At 40.1% G+C, this 16,325-nt stretch overlaps 1 protein-coding gene across 11 annotated transcripts in view; it reads left to right on the top strand.

Moving 5' to 3' along the window:
- Nucleotides 1-16,325, top strand: part of PKP4 (plakophilin 4) — a 245,663-nt gene that overhangs the window by 205,279 nt on the left and 24,059 nt on the right. The window lies entirely within an intron of this gene.

The following is a 16,325-nucleotide window of genomic DNA, read 5'->3' as shown; positions in this document are numbered from 1 at the left end:
TTAATATATGCACATTCATAAAGTTAAAAATTTTTATTAGCATGATAATAGATTCATGACGGTTATCTGGGGTGCATGGGCGTGGGCAAACTGGGATTGGGGGGTATAATCCAGTTCTGTTTCTTTAAAAGAAAAATAATCTGAAACAAGACTGTGTTAATATTTAACAAAGCTGAATTGTGAATAACTGGGTGTTTTATGATTGCTATGCAATTTTTCATGCTTGAAATATTTAATATAAATATTTTAACAACTTTTTTTTCCCAAAATTAATCCTTTCCCCACTGGCTTCCACTGTGAAATCGGAGCAGCAGGTTCTGTCAGATACAATTCAGTAACACTTGGGAATATAGCAAACTATCATGAATCTAATATTAAAGGGAAGCAACTTTCCTTTTTTAAAATTTATTTTCAAAAACATATTTTATTGATTATGCTATTACTTCTCCCATTCCCATCCTTCTTTTTGCCCCTTCATAAAGAAGGGGCATATGCACCCGGCACCGCCCTCCCCTTAGTTCATGTCCATGGTCATGCATATAAGTTCTTTGGTTTCTACATTTCCTATGCTGTTCTCACCCTCCCTCTGTCTGTTTTGTACCTACCATTTATGCTTCTTATTTTCTGTACCTTTTCCCCTATTCCTGCCCCCCACACACACCATGATAACCTTCAATGTGATCTCCATTTCTGTGATTCTGTTTCCATTCTAGTTGTTTGCTTAGTTTGTTTTAGTTTGGGGGCAGGGGTTAGGTTCAGTTTTTGATGGCTATGAGTTTGTTGTCATTTTATTGTTTATAGTTTTGATCATCATCTTTTTCTTAGACAAATTCCTTTAACATTTTATATGATAAGGGTTTGGTGATAATGAAGTCCTTTAACTTGACCACATCTTGGAAGCACTTTATCTGCCCTTCCATTCTAAATGAAAACTTTGCTGAATAGAGTAATCTTGAATGTAGATCCTTGCCTTTCATGACTTTGAATACTTTTTTCCAGCCCCTTCTTGCCTGCAAGGTCTCTTTTGAGAAATCAGCCAATTGTCTTATGGGAACTTCTTTGTAGATAACTGTCTCCTTTTCTCTTGCTGCTTTTAAGATTATCTCCTTGTCTTTAATATTGGCTAGTGTAATTATGATGTGCCTTGATGCTCTCCTCCTCAGGTCCAATTTATTTGGTACTCTCTGGGTTTCCTGGACTTCCTTTTTTCCAAGGCTTTCTTTTTCCAAGCAGGAACCCTGGGTTGTGCAGCTGTCTCACTCCCCAATTCTTCCTCCCAGTTTGTCTGCATGCAAATGTGGGTCCACCTGGTCTGCCAGACACTGCCTCCCCTGTCTGGTCCTCCAGGTACTACCTTGCCACACGTCCTCTCTGGCCTGGCTGCCCATCTCTGTCCCTCCAACTTTCTCATAAAGTATTAGTTTTCAAAATATAGTACCCTGTACTCCAAATAAACTTAAAGACTATATACTCTACCTATATTATATAGAACATATTTTATGCATAATCTTTAGACTCTGGATTGGACTGCCTACCTTAATATGGTTTGAGTGTTTATGTTTTAATACAACTAAATTACATACTGATTTGTTAGTATGTACTCTCTATTTCTAAAGTACTTTGAGATGTCACCTTCTCACACCAAAAAATAAATTACTGTCTTTACACATGCATACAGATGTATGTATATAAAATGAAAATTAGAAGAAGCTAAATAGAATTAAGAATATCCATCCTAGAAGTCAACATAATCCCTGTGATAATACCTGTAAAGTTAACCTGTGCTCCCTGTTAGGGAAGCACAGAGAAGACAGTGTCATTGTGATCACTGGGTGCCTTCTTTCTTTTTTTGGTGTTTCTTTCCCATCACTTTCAACTTGCTGTGTAACCTTCTCTCAGTAACACACCTGTGCAGCCAAAAAGGCTGAAGAATGGTGCATGGGATCTCCCTAAGGGTCCGCAGTGATTCAGGGAGGCCACTTGGTTTTAGAGGCATAGCTTCATGCTCATGGTGATTCTCTTTTGATTAATTAGACAGGTTAATCATGACTTCATTCTTTGATTCATAATGCTCAGCTTTTTTCTCTTTTTCTGTCATCGTTTCTCATAGGAGCAGTAAGTCTCTGCTGGAGTTTTGGTTGTGAGGTATTTTCTTGGAGAAAAATTGCTGCAGTGACTTCTGAGCTGAGGTCTAGGAAAATGTGACATGTAGTGGTGAACAAGAAGAAAAGTCTGTGAAGAGTTTGGTGATTTCTTTTTCGTTTGAAGATAAATCAAATTTATTTGAAGTACAGCCAGACTTTACTACTAAGAGCTTTTATGTACTAATTTACCTAGTTTATACTCTGGATGTGAGTATAAACAAAATCTAAATCTAATTTAGATTCTTCCCTCCATATGTATCATTTCTGTGTGGCTACAGTACCAATTGCTAAGAACAGATGTTTAAAGACATGGACCCTAGCCTTGAAAGGGGGGTATTAGTGTTTTCTAATTCCAAAAGAGCTATTTCCCGAATAGAGTGTATCACTTCCAGTGTAAAACCAACAACAAGTTCCTGCTTTTTTTTCTTTTTTTGTAAACAGCTGCCAATAGCTTTTAGGCTTTAAGAAGTTTTTTGGGTTTTTGGTTTTTTTCTGCCATACTTGTAGGGTAGGGGAAATTACAGATAGCTTTTTAACTAGATACTTCTACCCCTAATAATTTAGTCTGATATGTGGACTGATCGCTTATGAACTGTTCTCTTCAAAAAGTAGTCTTTACTTTGGAATGAGTGTGGTCAGTGTGTAAATACTCAATTGCCACATGTTAAGGAACTGGCCCAGAGGACTTCAGAAGTGAGTTCCAGTTCAAAAAGCTAAATGTCAGCTGAGTTTAACTGGCATTAAACATCATCTAGCTAATATGAAACTACCGAGTCACAATTAAATCTAGCATAGTTGCATATAGGTGTGTTGAATATATACACATATTTGCTGAGATTAATGGAGACCAGAAAAATTACTCACATTTCTCAGTCCCCACATTTAGTAGTGCCGACCGTAATATTCAGTAATATTTTAAGAGTGACTAGTCCCTGGTATGTTTTAAAGCATGACCTTAAAAGATCCTTGAGCTCTTTCATTAACTCTTCCTCAGACCACATACTCACAAGCTATTTTTAAATTGTAGAATCACAGGGTTGGAGGGGACCTCAGAATTAATTTTTCTCAATTAGTCCTGGGTCCCCTGTACGGCTTTCACACAAAGTCACTGCCCATCATGTGCTTGGACCCACAGGGACAAGGAGCTCAACACTTCATGGAGTTAAGTCAGAGCAGCAGGGTTATTCAAAAGCAACAAAGAGACGTTAAGTATGACTTGAGAAGGCCAGGGAGATGAGCCCTAAGAAGCTCATTTTGCTAGCAATAGCCCTACAGAAGACCTGGTAGCCCCAAATCCAGCCTCCCATCTCTCTCCTGAACAGGAAAGTGTGTCCCCATCTAAACCATCCTCATTAAAGTATGTCTCAAAATGGATAGCAGGGTGCTGTGTCAGCATGTCACCCCGTGTTCCCTATCAGCTACCCATCTCTATAAAATCCCCTTTGAACACAGAACATTACTCTTCCAAATGTCCGTGTGCTTCCAGCATCACCTACAAATTACTATGGCCCTGGCCAGTCTTATATGGGGCTCAGACGTTGTAGGCGCAGGCTAAGAGTTCTTCAGTGCAAATCACACTCACCTTGGGGTAATGAACTGATAAAGCACAAAGAACTGATGTGTTCAAAATGTTATTATTTGAAGAAATTACTCTCCCATTGAAGCTAGGTATTCTGTTTTCCTTAGCATCAGGTAATTCTACCTAGTTATTAATCCAGTGCCTTTTTTCTTAATCTCCTTTGTTTCAGTTTGGCATTTTAATGTACTTAAATGAAGAAATGTTAGCTATTTTTTAAAGATACCTTGCCTTTGCTTTAAATTAAATAACTGTCCAGGGCCTTCATTTTTGGCCACATCTTTATGCAGGGAAATAAAAGACAGTTGGGCCGTCATTGTTAATTAAAATAGTTCTCCAACATGTAATTTGATTCTTGTGTTTTCTTCATTATGTTGACCATTGTCCAGGTTGAAACCTAATGAATTTTTTTAGTAATTTCTGATATACGTAGGTGCTTCAAGTAAGGTTGTTTTCTTTAAAAAAAGAGAAAGAAAACAAAGGCACTTGAAAGCGGGATGAAGTGTGGCTTTCCTTTTGGGTTATAAGATGAATGTCTGCTGGGCTACAAATTGTGGATGGAAAGTAGGAAAGCAAAAAAGAACTCATTTGTTCTTGATTGAACAAAAGAACTCATTTGTTCAAGGTAATTAAATAGTGTTTTCTATGCTAGAAAGTATGAGTTTCAAGTTTTTGAGCATCTTAAAAGCATCATTTTTAAGACTATAGAAATTGAAGATATTGCACAGAGTCTGGAGGCCTACCTCATAATGTACCAGGTGTCCCCAAACTATCACATGTCTATTTATTACCTTTATTATCACTGGTGTCAAAATACCAAAAGTAGCCTTCGTTTTTGAATAATAATAGATTTTGTTTTGGTGACAGTTCTATTCACATTTCTTTCAATTTAGCAAGTGATTATTCATCCATATGGCTAAGTAAAATATTTCTACACATCCCTTTAAAAATTTTTGGATGCCAGCAATGGATTCCAGACACTATACAGAACATGAAATGAGGCATTTTCTCTTCCTGGTTGTGGACTTCATATTTCTAATTAGACAGTAAATTCACAAGGAAATGATAGTTGTGCACTAAGGAACGGCAGGTGGGCCAGGCTAAAGTTCAGACGGCAGGACGTTGCATAAAGGGCTGGAGCTCAGTGGACATGTATTTAGCCTTTTGGACTGTTACGTGCCATTCCAGGTTGAAATAATTTACTGAACATGGCCCTTTGGCCTAATTGATACGCCTTTACAAGAGTCGTTTATTCTCTGGTACAGACAGGAGTTGTCCTGTTAGTTTCTGTCCTGCTTTTTTTGGGTCGCTAGAGCTGTCAGGAGCTGTGTGGCTAGTTTTCACAAATTAAGTAACATCCCCCTCACTTGTAGCCCAAGTCAGTAGGCTATTTACCACGTGGCCCACTTTGTAAACTAATAACAATAGAAATGTGTACTCTTATTTTCTGAACATATCAAACCATCAAACAATTGACAAGAAATAAAATGACAAAAATTTGATAGTAATGAGAAAACCAGTTTATTATAAATGGGATAACTCCTAATTCACAGTCACAGAACTTTGAACTGGAAAGGATCCTAAGTAAATTCTCTGTTCTGCCTCCGTACTACCCATACCTGAGATGAGGAATGGGGATCCAGGGAGACTGAGTCTGAGGGCAGGGTTCCTGGCAGGCAGGCAGGGGCTCTTCCTTCCGTCTCTGCCCGCCCTGGCCCAACCACAGCCACCAAGAAGTGCTGAGCAGGCACAGAATCTAGGTGCAACTGCCCATTGTCAAGCGTTGTTTCCCTTGTTCTTTTAAATAATTCTCATCAAAAAGGTAAAAGAAAAAAAATATCCCACAGTCTCTCCTGCACTCTGAGTTTTACCTGGGAATGTAGAGGAGTGTTGTTTCGCTTGGCCACTAGTACAGTCACAGCAGACTAGGTATGCTCAAAGTTTCAGGTTGCTCAGAAAGCACATGAACTGTGATTTTATAGTTTGTGACTAGTGCAAGATTTATAGTTTGAGTATGAAAAGGATTCAGACTTATAAGTGGAGAATGGCTGTTTGTGTATAGGCTTCTGAATGCTGAGCAAAATGCGGCAGCCGGGGAGGGGGGTGCGGCACAGAGGCCCTACAGAACTCAGGTGGTCAGCCATTGGTCAGAGTAGATTTTCTCAGCACAAGAATAGTCCCGTAATGGCACACTCCCTCAGGAGACCAGAAAGCCAGCAAATGCGAGAAAGATGCGGGCACCTGACAAAAATCTAAAACGATGCTCAAGAAACCTTAATCCAGGTCCCTCAGGTTCATTGCAGCATCTTAGTCTGCAATTTCCCAAGGCTTGGGACTGGAGGCACTTCTGTTTCTAAGGTTCTGCAGGTACCGAACACCTAGGTTAAAGATTAGTGCAATTACAAATGAATAGGCACATTCCCGGAACAGGTAAAAGTCAGCTATGGAACGTGCAACTTCAGTGACTTGGTCTCTGTATATGTCTGACAGTATAAATGACCTTCTTCTGTGGCCGCAAGAACAACCTGGGTGGCCTGGTCACTGCCCTCTGCTCCTTCTGCATCAGACCGATCTCAGAATTTCCCCTCCTCTGACCTGTTCATTTTTACAAATTCTCCCTAACAGACAGAACCGTCCTTTACAGACAGAAATGTCCCTGATGGGCAATCTAAGCATTTCTGAACTGTAAGCTGATTTATGTTCAGTAGAAATGCATGGGGCATGTAGGGCTACATTATATCATTAATGCTCTCAACCTACCCATGAAGTTGGAAAATTACCTGGAATAAAGAAGAGTATGTTGTGAATGTGCATCTGTAAAGAAATCTCTACAAGTTGATAAGATCTTTTCAAAGATGGTGTGATCCACTTTTGTACCTGAAAAATCACAGAAACACAGACTAATCCTTATTTATGTTCTTTAAAGACTCTAAAGATCTATTACTCCTGTCCTTTAACTGAGGAAAAATCTGAACAGCAGGGGTAATCCCATTCAAATGGAGTATGTAGGCTGGGGCCCCACTGGGTGTAGTGTTCATGGCCAGCACAACCAGCCTCTAGGAAGCTTCCTTTCCTCAGGTCACCTAAGGATCCACTTGCTACCTCTTCTGAAACCAGAGATAATGACCTGTATGACCACAGCTGAGCCAGAGTTAGCTCTCCCATGTCTGACATGGAATATGCATTTGCTGTGTGTGGGAAGTATCTGGGAGCAACCAGGTGAACAAGGCGAGGCCCACTGGGCTGAGCTGTCCTCCGCCAAGGGGGCTGGCTATGCCAGCCAACAGGGGATGCAGCGAGCAGGCCTGTCCTGACAGCAGGGGCAGGAAGAAAGAAGCCTGACATGTCTGTGAGCCAGGACCAGGCTCACACGATCACTGCTGCGAAGGTCACTGCCCAAGTTTCAGGAACCTCTGCTAAGAGGGTAGCATCTTAGGACCCTGGGACCCTGGGACCCTGGGAATGATTATACACCACCGTGACTTGTTTCCCTCAGAATGTATCCATAGCCAGGCTTTCCTATCACTGAACACAATACTTTGTCTCACTCTCATAATAATTGCTTTGCCATAATTTCAATTCCATTTAAGTTTCATTATTTGTTCACAGCATTCCAGTACTGGTGGAAAGCTTGAGTGGTTTTCCTGAAGCCACACAGGCCAGGCATTTTTTATTGCACTACTCTCTCCCCACTCCCCCAAGATTGCCTCCTTCCTGTTCCAGCACCATATTCTCACACATGCTGAACTCTTGGCTCATCTTTGACTCCACCCTTAGCTTGCTCCAGTTCTAGCAAGTACTCCCCCTCACTCTCTGCCTTCCCATCCCCTCCTCCCTCCTTCAGGTCCTCATCATATTCCCCCTAAACTGCTGTTGTAGAACATAGGCTCTGCCACTGATGCTCCATCAGCCTCACTGTCACCCCTGGGATGACACCTGTCCCTGTATTCCACTCTTCCCCACCTGTCGTCAGCCCTGCATCCCCTGTCCTCACCTTCTAGGCCAGCTCACTGCCTTGAGGCTCCCCTACTCCTGCTCCTCCCCTAGGGCTGATCCACCTGGAAGGTTCTCCCTGCTTCTGCCTAACTTCTGCCCTTCACACTCCAAGCCAGGTGTGGTAGTCTCCAGTCCTACCAGACAGAGGTTCCCATGCTCAGCACAACATCCAGGAAGAGGCAGCACAGTGTCAGGGAATAAGTCAGTGGGAGCCATAATTAGAGCCACACGTTTCCTGGCAGTTCTGTGGCCCCAGGCAAATCACCTCTCCCAGGACCAGTTTCCCCGTGAGAAACAGCCCCTGCTGCCTGGCACAAACGATGCGAGAGCTGGACTGTTGCTTCTCCTGTGCTCAAGTGCTTTGTCCCTGGTGCCTTGTGTTAATTGTGACAAGGCCTGGCATAAAATGAATAGCATCTCTACCAGCACTTTCCAACTGAGGTATAATGCAGGAGGTATAATTCTGAACTTCCTAGTAGCCACATCAAAGAAACAGGTGTTATTTATGTTGATGATGTAATTTTTTAATCCAGTAATTTTAAATTACCTTATAAGCAATATAAAAATTATTGAGGTGTTCTACACTCTTTTGTATGTACCAGGTCTCTATCTATACACAGCACATCTCAATTTGGACGAGCCACATTTCAATTGTTCAGCAGCTACGTGTGGCTAACAGCTACTATATACTATATTGCATAGTGCAGATCTGGACTGTCCTGGGAAAAATTAATGTTTTTCTAAGAGAAAAATATTAATGTTTAATGTTTTTAAAAAATTAATGTTTAATGTCTAAAAAATTAATGTTTTTCATCCCTGTCTTTAATGGACAGGGATGCAGGTAGCCATGTTGTGACAGCATGTAGTCGTCATATCTTGACATTACTTACTTCCCGAAAAAAGTCTCAGAAGTTTATAAAAACCACACTGGAATTAGGGAAAGGCTTCAGAGAAATGGCAGAATTTTTCTAGGCCCTGGGTTTCAGCTAGGGACTTCTAGGGAATACATTGGAGGCAGGTGCTCAGATCAGGCAGGGCCCTCGGTTCAAAGGCCCCGTGGTCCTGCTTTGTTATCCACAGACTGAGTTTACAAGGTGGGCAGACACCCTGACCCTCAGGTGCAATCTGCAGCCTTGATGTCTTACATTTAGTCTAGTATTTCTACCCCCCATTTATCAAGAATGCTTGCAGGGTTGGGTGTCCATGGCCCCAGTCTGTTCCAAAGAGCCCGTAGATGCTAGGAGGCATGATGCATCTACCTGGAAGTGTCCCTGACCCCAGGGAGCTGAACATAGTTATGATGGTGACGTGTCATGATGCTCACTCTCTGCCAGAACAGTGAGGACGAGACCTGTTCATCTGTTCTCTGAATACATACTCTCCACATCCCTAAGCCTGGGGTTGTTTAACTGACCTCACGGACATCGTGTGAAAGAGCACGACTGAAACAGGAACGGCAGGACACTGAGAACTGAGGGTAACTTATGGATGGAAATGCAGGGGCACGTCCAGCGGTGATATTTGAAGTGCACTAGGAGTTGGGTTATTTTATTTTTCTTTTTGCAATGTCTATGAACACTTGGGGTTTTTTATAATTAGGAAACAAGGAATAAATGTAGCACTATGTAAAAATTAATGGTTTTAGATTTATATAAGAAGACAAATAGTTGTATAGGGTGTTAAATATGTATCCTACCAGAGAAATCACATTTCCAAATGTTCTTTGTTTGGTTGGTAATGTACTTTAAGAAACACATTTTTAAAATCATGCTATTATTTTAATTAATCAGTAAAATCAGTTTCTAATTTGACTATAACATTATCAGTTGCCTTTTAGAATAAGCCATAAAACTAGGTTTAAACNGCACATCCAGCGGTGATATTTGAAGTGCACTAAGGAGTTGGGTTATTTTATTTTTCTTTTTGCAATGTCTATGAACACTGGGGGTTTTTTATAATTAGGAAACAAGGAATAAATGTAGCCCTATGTAAAAATTAATGGTTTTAGATTTATATAAGAAGACAAATAGTTGTATAGGGTGTTAAATATGTATCCTACCAGAGAAATCACATTTCCAAATGTTCTTTGTTTGGTTGGTAATGTACTTTAAGAAACACATTTTTAAAATCATGCTATTATTTTAATTAATCAGTAAAATCAGTTTCTAATTTGACTATAACATTATCAGTTGCCTTTTAGAATAAGCCATAAAACTAGGTTTAAACATGAGCTCTTTGAAAATTCTGCAGTGTAGGAATTATGTGAAATGGTATTTTAATTATTCTATTCATACTTTGTGGACAGAATGAACTTTCATTTCTCATGGCAGTATTTCATTGTGATTGTAATAGTGTAATTCATTGGTTACAATTCAATGAATTGTAATTCATTGGTTACTTGTAATAGTGTGCACTCTTTCCTGTGGTAGAGAATAAGTAGCATTTTCTCATACGTAAAGCTTCCTAATGTTTTCTAAATTAGTTTGTATATGTATATTTTTAGTCCTCACAACGAATACCTAATTGCTTTAAATTAAATAAAAACCTCAAGCGTTCTAAACCAAATATAGTTTATTTTTAACTTTCTCTTTGGGAACCAGGAGACAGTGGAGTGTGCTGCAAACTATTTTTTAAGCAAATTTTGTGTTAGGATGTTGGAGCTAGAGTTTTGTCATGTTAATGGCAAAACTTATCCTACAGCTCCGCATTTTCTCATCAGTCCTGCTACATCTGGGAGTTAGTGTATTTTCTATTCATTAGTACTGCTCTAGCAACACTCTTCCTGACCCATTAAATGAAGCCCTAGACAGACTAAGTGGAGAGAACATTGTTTTATTGCTACTTTAGTGAGGTGGAGTGCACACAGGTATTGTTAGCTGGCCTTAAGAATGGTGCTTTTTACTTTCAGTTGAAAAGCCAAATTAATCATTCCATAGCTAAAGCTTTTAAGTTTAATTGAACCTTCTTCATTCAATATTGGTTGATCAAAACAGGTTGTTTTGGCTTTCCATAATCTTATTTTTGAAATAGAAAGTGAGAAAGAAAAGCCACTGTCTGGAGACTTGCTTTGATGTTTGACACAGCCCGTTCAATCCACCCCAATGTTGTCACTCTTTGTGTTGCACAGTCAAGTTCAGGGTTGGTGGGGTATTGTAACTGACAGTGCAGGTGCTAAAGCTGCCTTTGTGTGGGTCCCTTGAATGCCACAGACTTGGTGAAAATAGAACCTCCCCTTTTTTTTTCTGGTCAAAAATAATTTTGAAATTTTTTGAAGTTGCAGAAATGAAAGGTTGTATTTCTATACTGTAAGACTGGTTTTGTAGTCAGTAAGTCAACTCAGTTGACCAAAAGGTAGCATAGTCAGCTTATCTAAGAAGGGTATTTTTTTTTTCTTTCTTTCTTTTTTAAATTGTGGCTGTACTACAGTTCCCCCAGTCCCCGCCCCCATTGCTCTCCCTGCCCCACCCTGTTGTCCATGCCCATGGATCATTTATACTTGTTCTTTAACTAGTCCTTTCCCCTTCTTTCCTCCCTTATCTCCCTCCCCACTCCCCTCTGGTCCCTGTCACTCTGTTTCTTGTTTCCACTCCTGTGGTTCTATTTTGCTCATTGTTTGTTTTGTTCATTAGGTTCCACTTATAAATGAGATCATATGGTATTTTTCTTTCACTGCCTGTCTTATTTCATTTAGCATAATGCTCTCCACTTTCATCCATGCTGTCGCGAAGCAGAGGAGTTCCTTCTTTCTGCTGCATAGTATTCCATTATGTAAATGTACCACAGTTTTTTGATCTACTCATTTACTGATGGGTACTTAAGTTGCTTCCAGTACTCAGCTATCGTAAATTGTGCTGCTATGAACATTGGGGTGCATAGGTTCTTTTGGATTGGTGTTTCGGGGCTCTTAGGGTATAGTCCCCGCAGTGGAATAGCTGAGTCAAAAGGCTGAGTCAAAAGTTCCATTTTTAGTTTTCTGAAGAAAATTCCATACTGTTTTCTACAGTGGCTGCACCAGTCTACATTCCCACCAACAGTGTACTAGGGTTCACTTTTCTCCACAACCTTGCCAGCACTTGTTTGTTGATTTGTTAATGATGGCCATTTTGACCGATGTGCAGTGGTGTCTCACTGTGGTTTTAATTTGCATCTCTGGTGGCTAGTGATGCTGAGCAAACTTTCATATATCTCTGGGCCCTCTGTATGTCCTCCTTGGAGAAATGTCTGTTCAGGTCTTTTGCCCATTTTTTGATTGGATTGTTTGTCTTTCTGGCATTGAGTCATATGAGTTCTTTATATATTTTGGAGATCAAACCCTTGTCTGAGTTATCATTGGAAAATATGGTTGGTTCCCTTTTCATTTTCCTGATGTTTTCTTTAGCCATGCAGAAGATTCTTAGTTTTAAGTAGTCCCATTTGTTTATTTTTTCCTTTATTTCCCTTGCCCTAGAGGATGTATCAGCAAAAATATTGCTGTGTGGGATATCTGAAATTTTACTGCCTATGATTTCCTCTAGGACTTTTATGGTGTTGCGGCTTATGTTTAAGTCTTTTATTCATTTTGAGTTTATTCTGGTGTATGGTATAAGTTGGTGGTCTAGTTTCATTTTTTTTTTTGCATGTACAGTGCCAGATCTCTCAGCACCATTATGCTTCTGTCCCCTTTTTCAAATATTAATTAACCATAGAGATATGGGTTTATTTCTGGGCTCTCTGTTCTGTTCCATTGGTCTTTGCATTTGTTCTTATGCCAGTACCAGACTGTTTTGTTTATAGCGGCCTTGTAATTTAGTTTGATATCAGGTATTGTGATCCCTCGTACTTTGTTCTTCTTTCTCAAGATTACTATAGTTATTTAGGGTCATTTTGGTTCCATATAAATTTTTTAAATAAATTGTTATTTATAAATTGTTCTAAATCTGTGAAATATGTCATTGGTATTTTAATAGGGATTTCATTGAATTTGTAGATTGTTTTGGGGGTAGTATGGACATTTTAATGATGTTAATTCTTGCAGTCCATGAATATGGTACATGCTTCCATTTGTTTGTACCTGCCTTAATTTCGTTCTTCAGTGTTCCATAGTTTTCCAAGAACAGGTCTTTTGCCTCCTTGGTTAAGTTTATTCCTAGGTACTTTATTTTTCTTGCTGCTGTAGTAAGTGGGATTTTTTCCTCCAATTTCTGTTTCTGACAGTTCATTGTTGGTATACAAAAATGCCTTCATTTCCTGAATATTGACTTTGTGTCCCACTATTTTGCCAAATTCACTTATTGTGTCGAGTATTTTTGTTGGTGGAGCCTATGGGATTTACATATTTTTAATAATTTAACATTTTATAGTTAGACAACACTGCTCCTCTCTGTTTGCGGTTGGAGGAATGGGAATCCAGGTGTGTTGTTTGCAGGACGTGCAGCGGCAATGGCACAGCATAGCAGTTTCAACAGCCGTCTGTCTGGTCTTCAAGTGAAAGGCAGGCATAACTCTGCTGGCCAATTTCTTCACAGTTCCAGAATATTGTTCTAACCCTCTCCCCATGGTTACAGGCCGTAAAGACACTCCCTAATACTGAGTCTTAAGAAACGGCATGAAAGGGAGGTAACACTGAAGAACTAATCTGATAGTCAAGGAAATAAAAGGGCAATCCAGAAACAAATAGCAGCTATTAAGTTGGATTGATCAACAAATATTTTTTAATTCCTATTATGTTTCTTACATATGTGTAACAAGACATATAAAAAGATGATGATAAAATTTTGTTCCTCAATGTATTTGCTAATAAAATGTAAATTTAAATTAAATCTAGGAATACAAATGGTCATCATGCTTTAAAATATCAACATGTAAAATTTCAAGCATACAGAATAATTAAATGGGAAGTTAATTGATTTGGTGCAGCTTGGCTCTTTTAAGGTATTGCATGTAAAGCACACAATTCTTGGGACAGAGTAAAACCACAGTAAATGTTCATGTTGCTCTTGTTTATATCAATTTATGTACATTTACCTGTTCATTCTCATGTAGGTGTAAAGGCAATAGTAAATTGTAAGATGATCTGAATACGAATAGACAAAAGTAGATTTACAGCTGCTTGTGTGGAAAAAGACATGCATGTTGTGGTTATTACAATAAATAAGAATAAACCCTGTCTTGTATACTCACAACGGTAAAGCTACTTTGTCCCACCCTGTAATTCCACTGGTCATTTTAAATGCCTAGTAAGAAAAGTACAGAGCAGTATAAAATTCTAGTACCTACACAGAAAATCAAGGAAATTTGCAATCTGGGAAATAGCCTCGTACCAAAAGTAGGTCTCAGCAGTAGCCAGGAGTGGAGGTAGGGACCGTGAAAAACAAGCTTTTCTGCCAACAGTCAAAGAACTTCTCCACGTCATCTCCAAGATCCAGTGGGCTAGAGAACCTCCCTCTTCTTAGTCATGTTTTCACCTGAAGTTTGTGACTCACACTGTTTCATTCTGTCTAGAGAGCTATCTAATTTTACACATGTAACCTATGTTGTGATAGGTATTGCCTTCCATAAACCTTGTCTTACTATTAATTTTGCTGGAATGAATTTATCCTGTGTGTTAGAAACCCTAGTTTTCCCTTATATGATGAATTTTGTGGAGTGAGGAATTTTAAAAGCTTTGACAGAAAGATAACTTGCCCCAATGGCATTGGGAATCACATGTGATAAAATTGTCAGCAGAGATGGTTATGAAATGACCCTTCCACACCATGGGCTCTGAGCCGCTGCTGCCCTTGTGGCTGGCTCATGCTCCAGCAGGTCCCATTGGTGCCCTGGGATGAGTGTGGTTGGCCTTATTAGCAGGAAATATTAAAGCCTTATCCACGATACCCTTTAATGCTTCTTTTTTTTCTTTTTTTGTACCCTCACCAGAGGACATCCTCCCTGACTTTAAAGAGAAGGAAAGGGTAGGAGAGAGAAAGGGAGAGAAACATCAATGTGGGAAAGAAACATTGATCAGCTGCCTCTTGTATGTACCCTGACCAGGAATCTAACCCACACCTTTTGGTCTACAGGACAACACTGCAACAATCTGAGCCATTCTGGCCAGGGCCCGTTTTTTTTCTTCTGTCTTGTCTCCCACCTTTTGTTATTTGGGTCAGGACAGACCTCCAGAGGCTCATACTTAGCTCCTAGGTTCCTTCTGTGGTCACTAGTCCTCTGATACTTTTCCACTAAGACAGTGCTTCTCAAATGGCTTTGGGCACAAAACTCTTTTTCAAACAAACATACACTGAAGCCCAGTTTGAGGATAGATGAGCATGGAGCCACAGTTAATAATATGAGCAATGAATGATCTGTCGTGGCAGAAAGAACAGCTTTCAGAGAAAAAGCAAGGTCTTTAGAACTGTCTGAATCTCCCTCCCTGTCCAGGCCTGATTGGATGGGATGCTGCTGAGGGCAAAGCCCTGAAAAACTGGGGTTGCGTTGGGCATCCTTCTGCCCCAGCAGAAGGGTACAAGCAGAGAAAGGTGAAAGTTCTTAGGGAACGAGGGAAGGCCAGTCACCAAGGTGCTGATGTCAAAGCCAAGTGAAAGAGGAAAGGAGCAGGCACAGTGTGGAGAACACAGCACTGAGACACCTTCCCAGGATGGAGCCCAAGCATCAGTCCCCAGGATCCAGGAATTCCTCCACAACATGTGGATGGAGCAAGGCAGGCTTTTGGGCAGGGGGTGGTCCTCTCTCAGTTTATTATCAGAGCATTCTTTCACTACCTTCTATTCTAGCCCTTTGCTCTTACCTCTCCTTCCTCCAAAAAGAGTAAAAGCACCTGTCAGCTCTTTTAACCACCGTCCTTCACGAAGGGCCTTGTACTTTCTCCAGGCCCCGAGAAGGCTAAGCAATTTCCATGCCAGCTCCTGGGCCAACATGTACCACCTTGTCTCTGACCCAGCACTCTTACTCAGGTTCACAAGCTTGACCGGCTCCCATGGACCAGGGCAGGTCTGTTGACTCCTCCCCCAAAAGTGTTTCTGTGTGTCAGCAGTTCTAAGAGCACTATACAGACTTCTGAGCAGCTTGCCAAGGAGGCGTCAGGCGAGCAGGGCTCTGAGAGACTTCAAACGCAGAGAAACTGCAACATCTCTCTAACACCTCTTTCTCTCTTACTTAGGAAAATAATTGATGTGAAAATGACATTAGAGTAGGTATAATATTGAATTTGATGTAATTTCTAAAAGAAAAATTATTAGAACGTGTACTGTAACAATAACCCACCTGATAGTTGACACAGAAATGAAGATAATCTAATGTGCAAGCGGCTTTTAATTTATTATGAGTTTCACCTGTTATCCAGGAGAGGGGGCAGTAATTTGCACTTCTAAAACACATAGTAATGAAACTCTCAAAGGGGAAGTAGAAATATCGAAACCTAATCTAAATAAAGATAAAGCAAGTGTAACCACCCTCTGTGCCAGCAAAGTTACTGCCAGTATTAAGCTTGAGCTTCCCAGTAGCAAAAGTAAGAAGAGGTGAGGCTTATCAGTCTTTTGAAAAAAAGAAATTTTCCAAATTCTAAAAATCGTTAGTCTCAGAGAACATTGAATTTCAGGGATAATGCAGTGAATGATGGCTTTACAGAATCT

The sequence above is a fragment of the Sturnira hondurensis genome, unplaced genomic scaffold (assembly GCF_014824575.4).
Source record: "Sturnira hondurensis isolate 20B ecotype Veracruz unplaced genomic scaffold, ASM1482457v3 Scaffold0004136, whole genome shotgun sequence".
Taxonomy (NCBI): Eukaryota; Metazoa; Chordata; class Mammalia; order Chiroptera; family Phyllostomidae; genus Sturnira; species Sturnira hondurensis.
The sequence above is the reverse complement of the archived record's forward strand: the minus strand, read 5'-3'. Positions and strand labels throughout refer to the sequence as shown.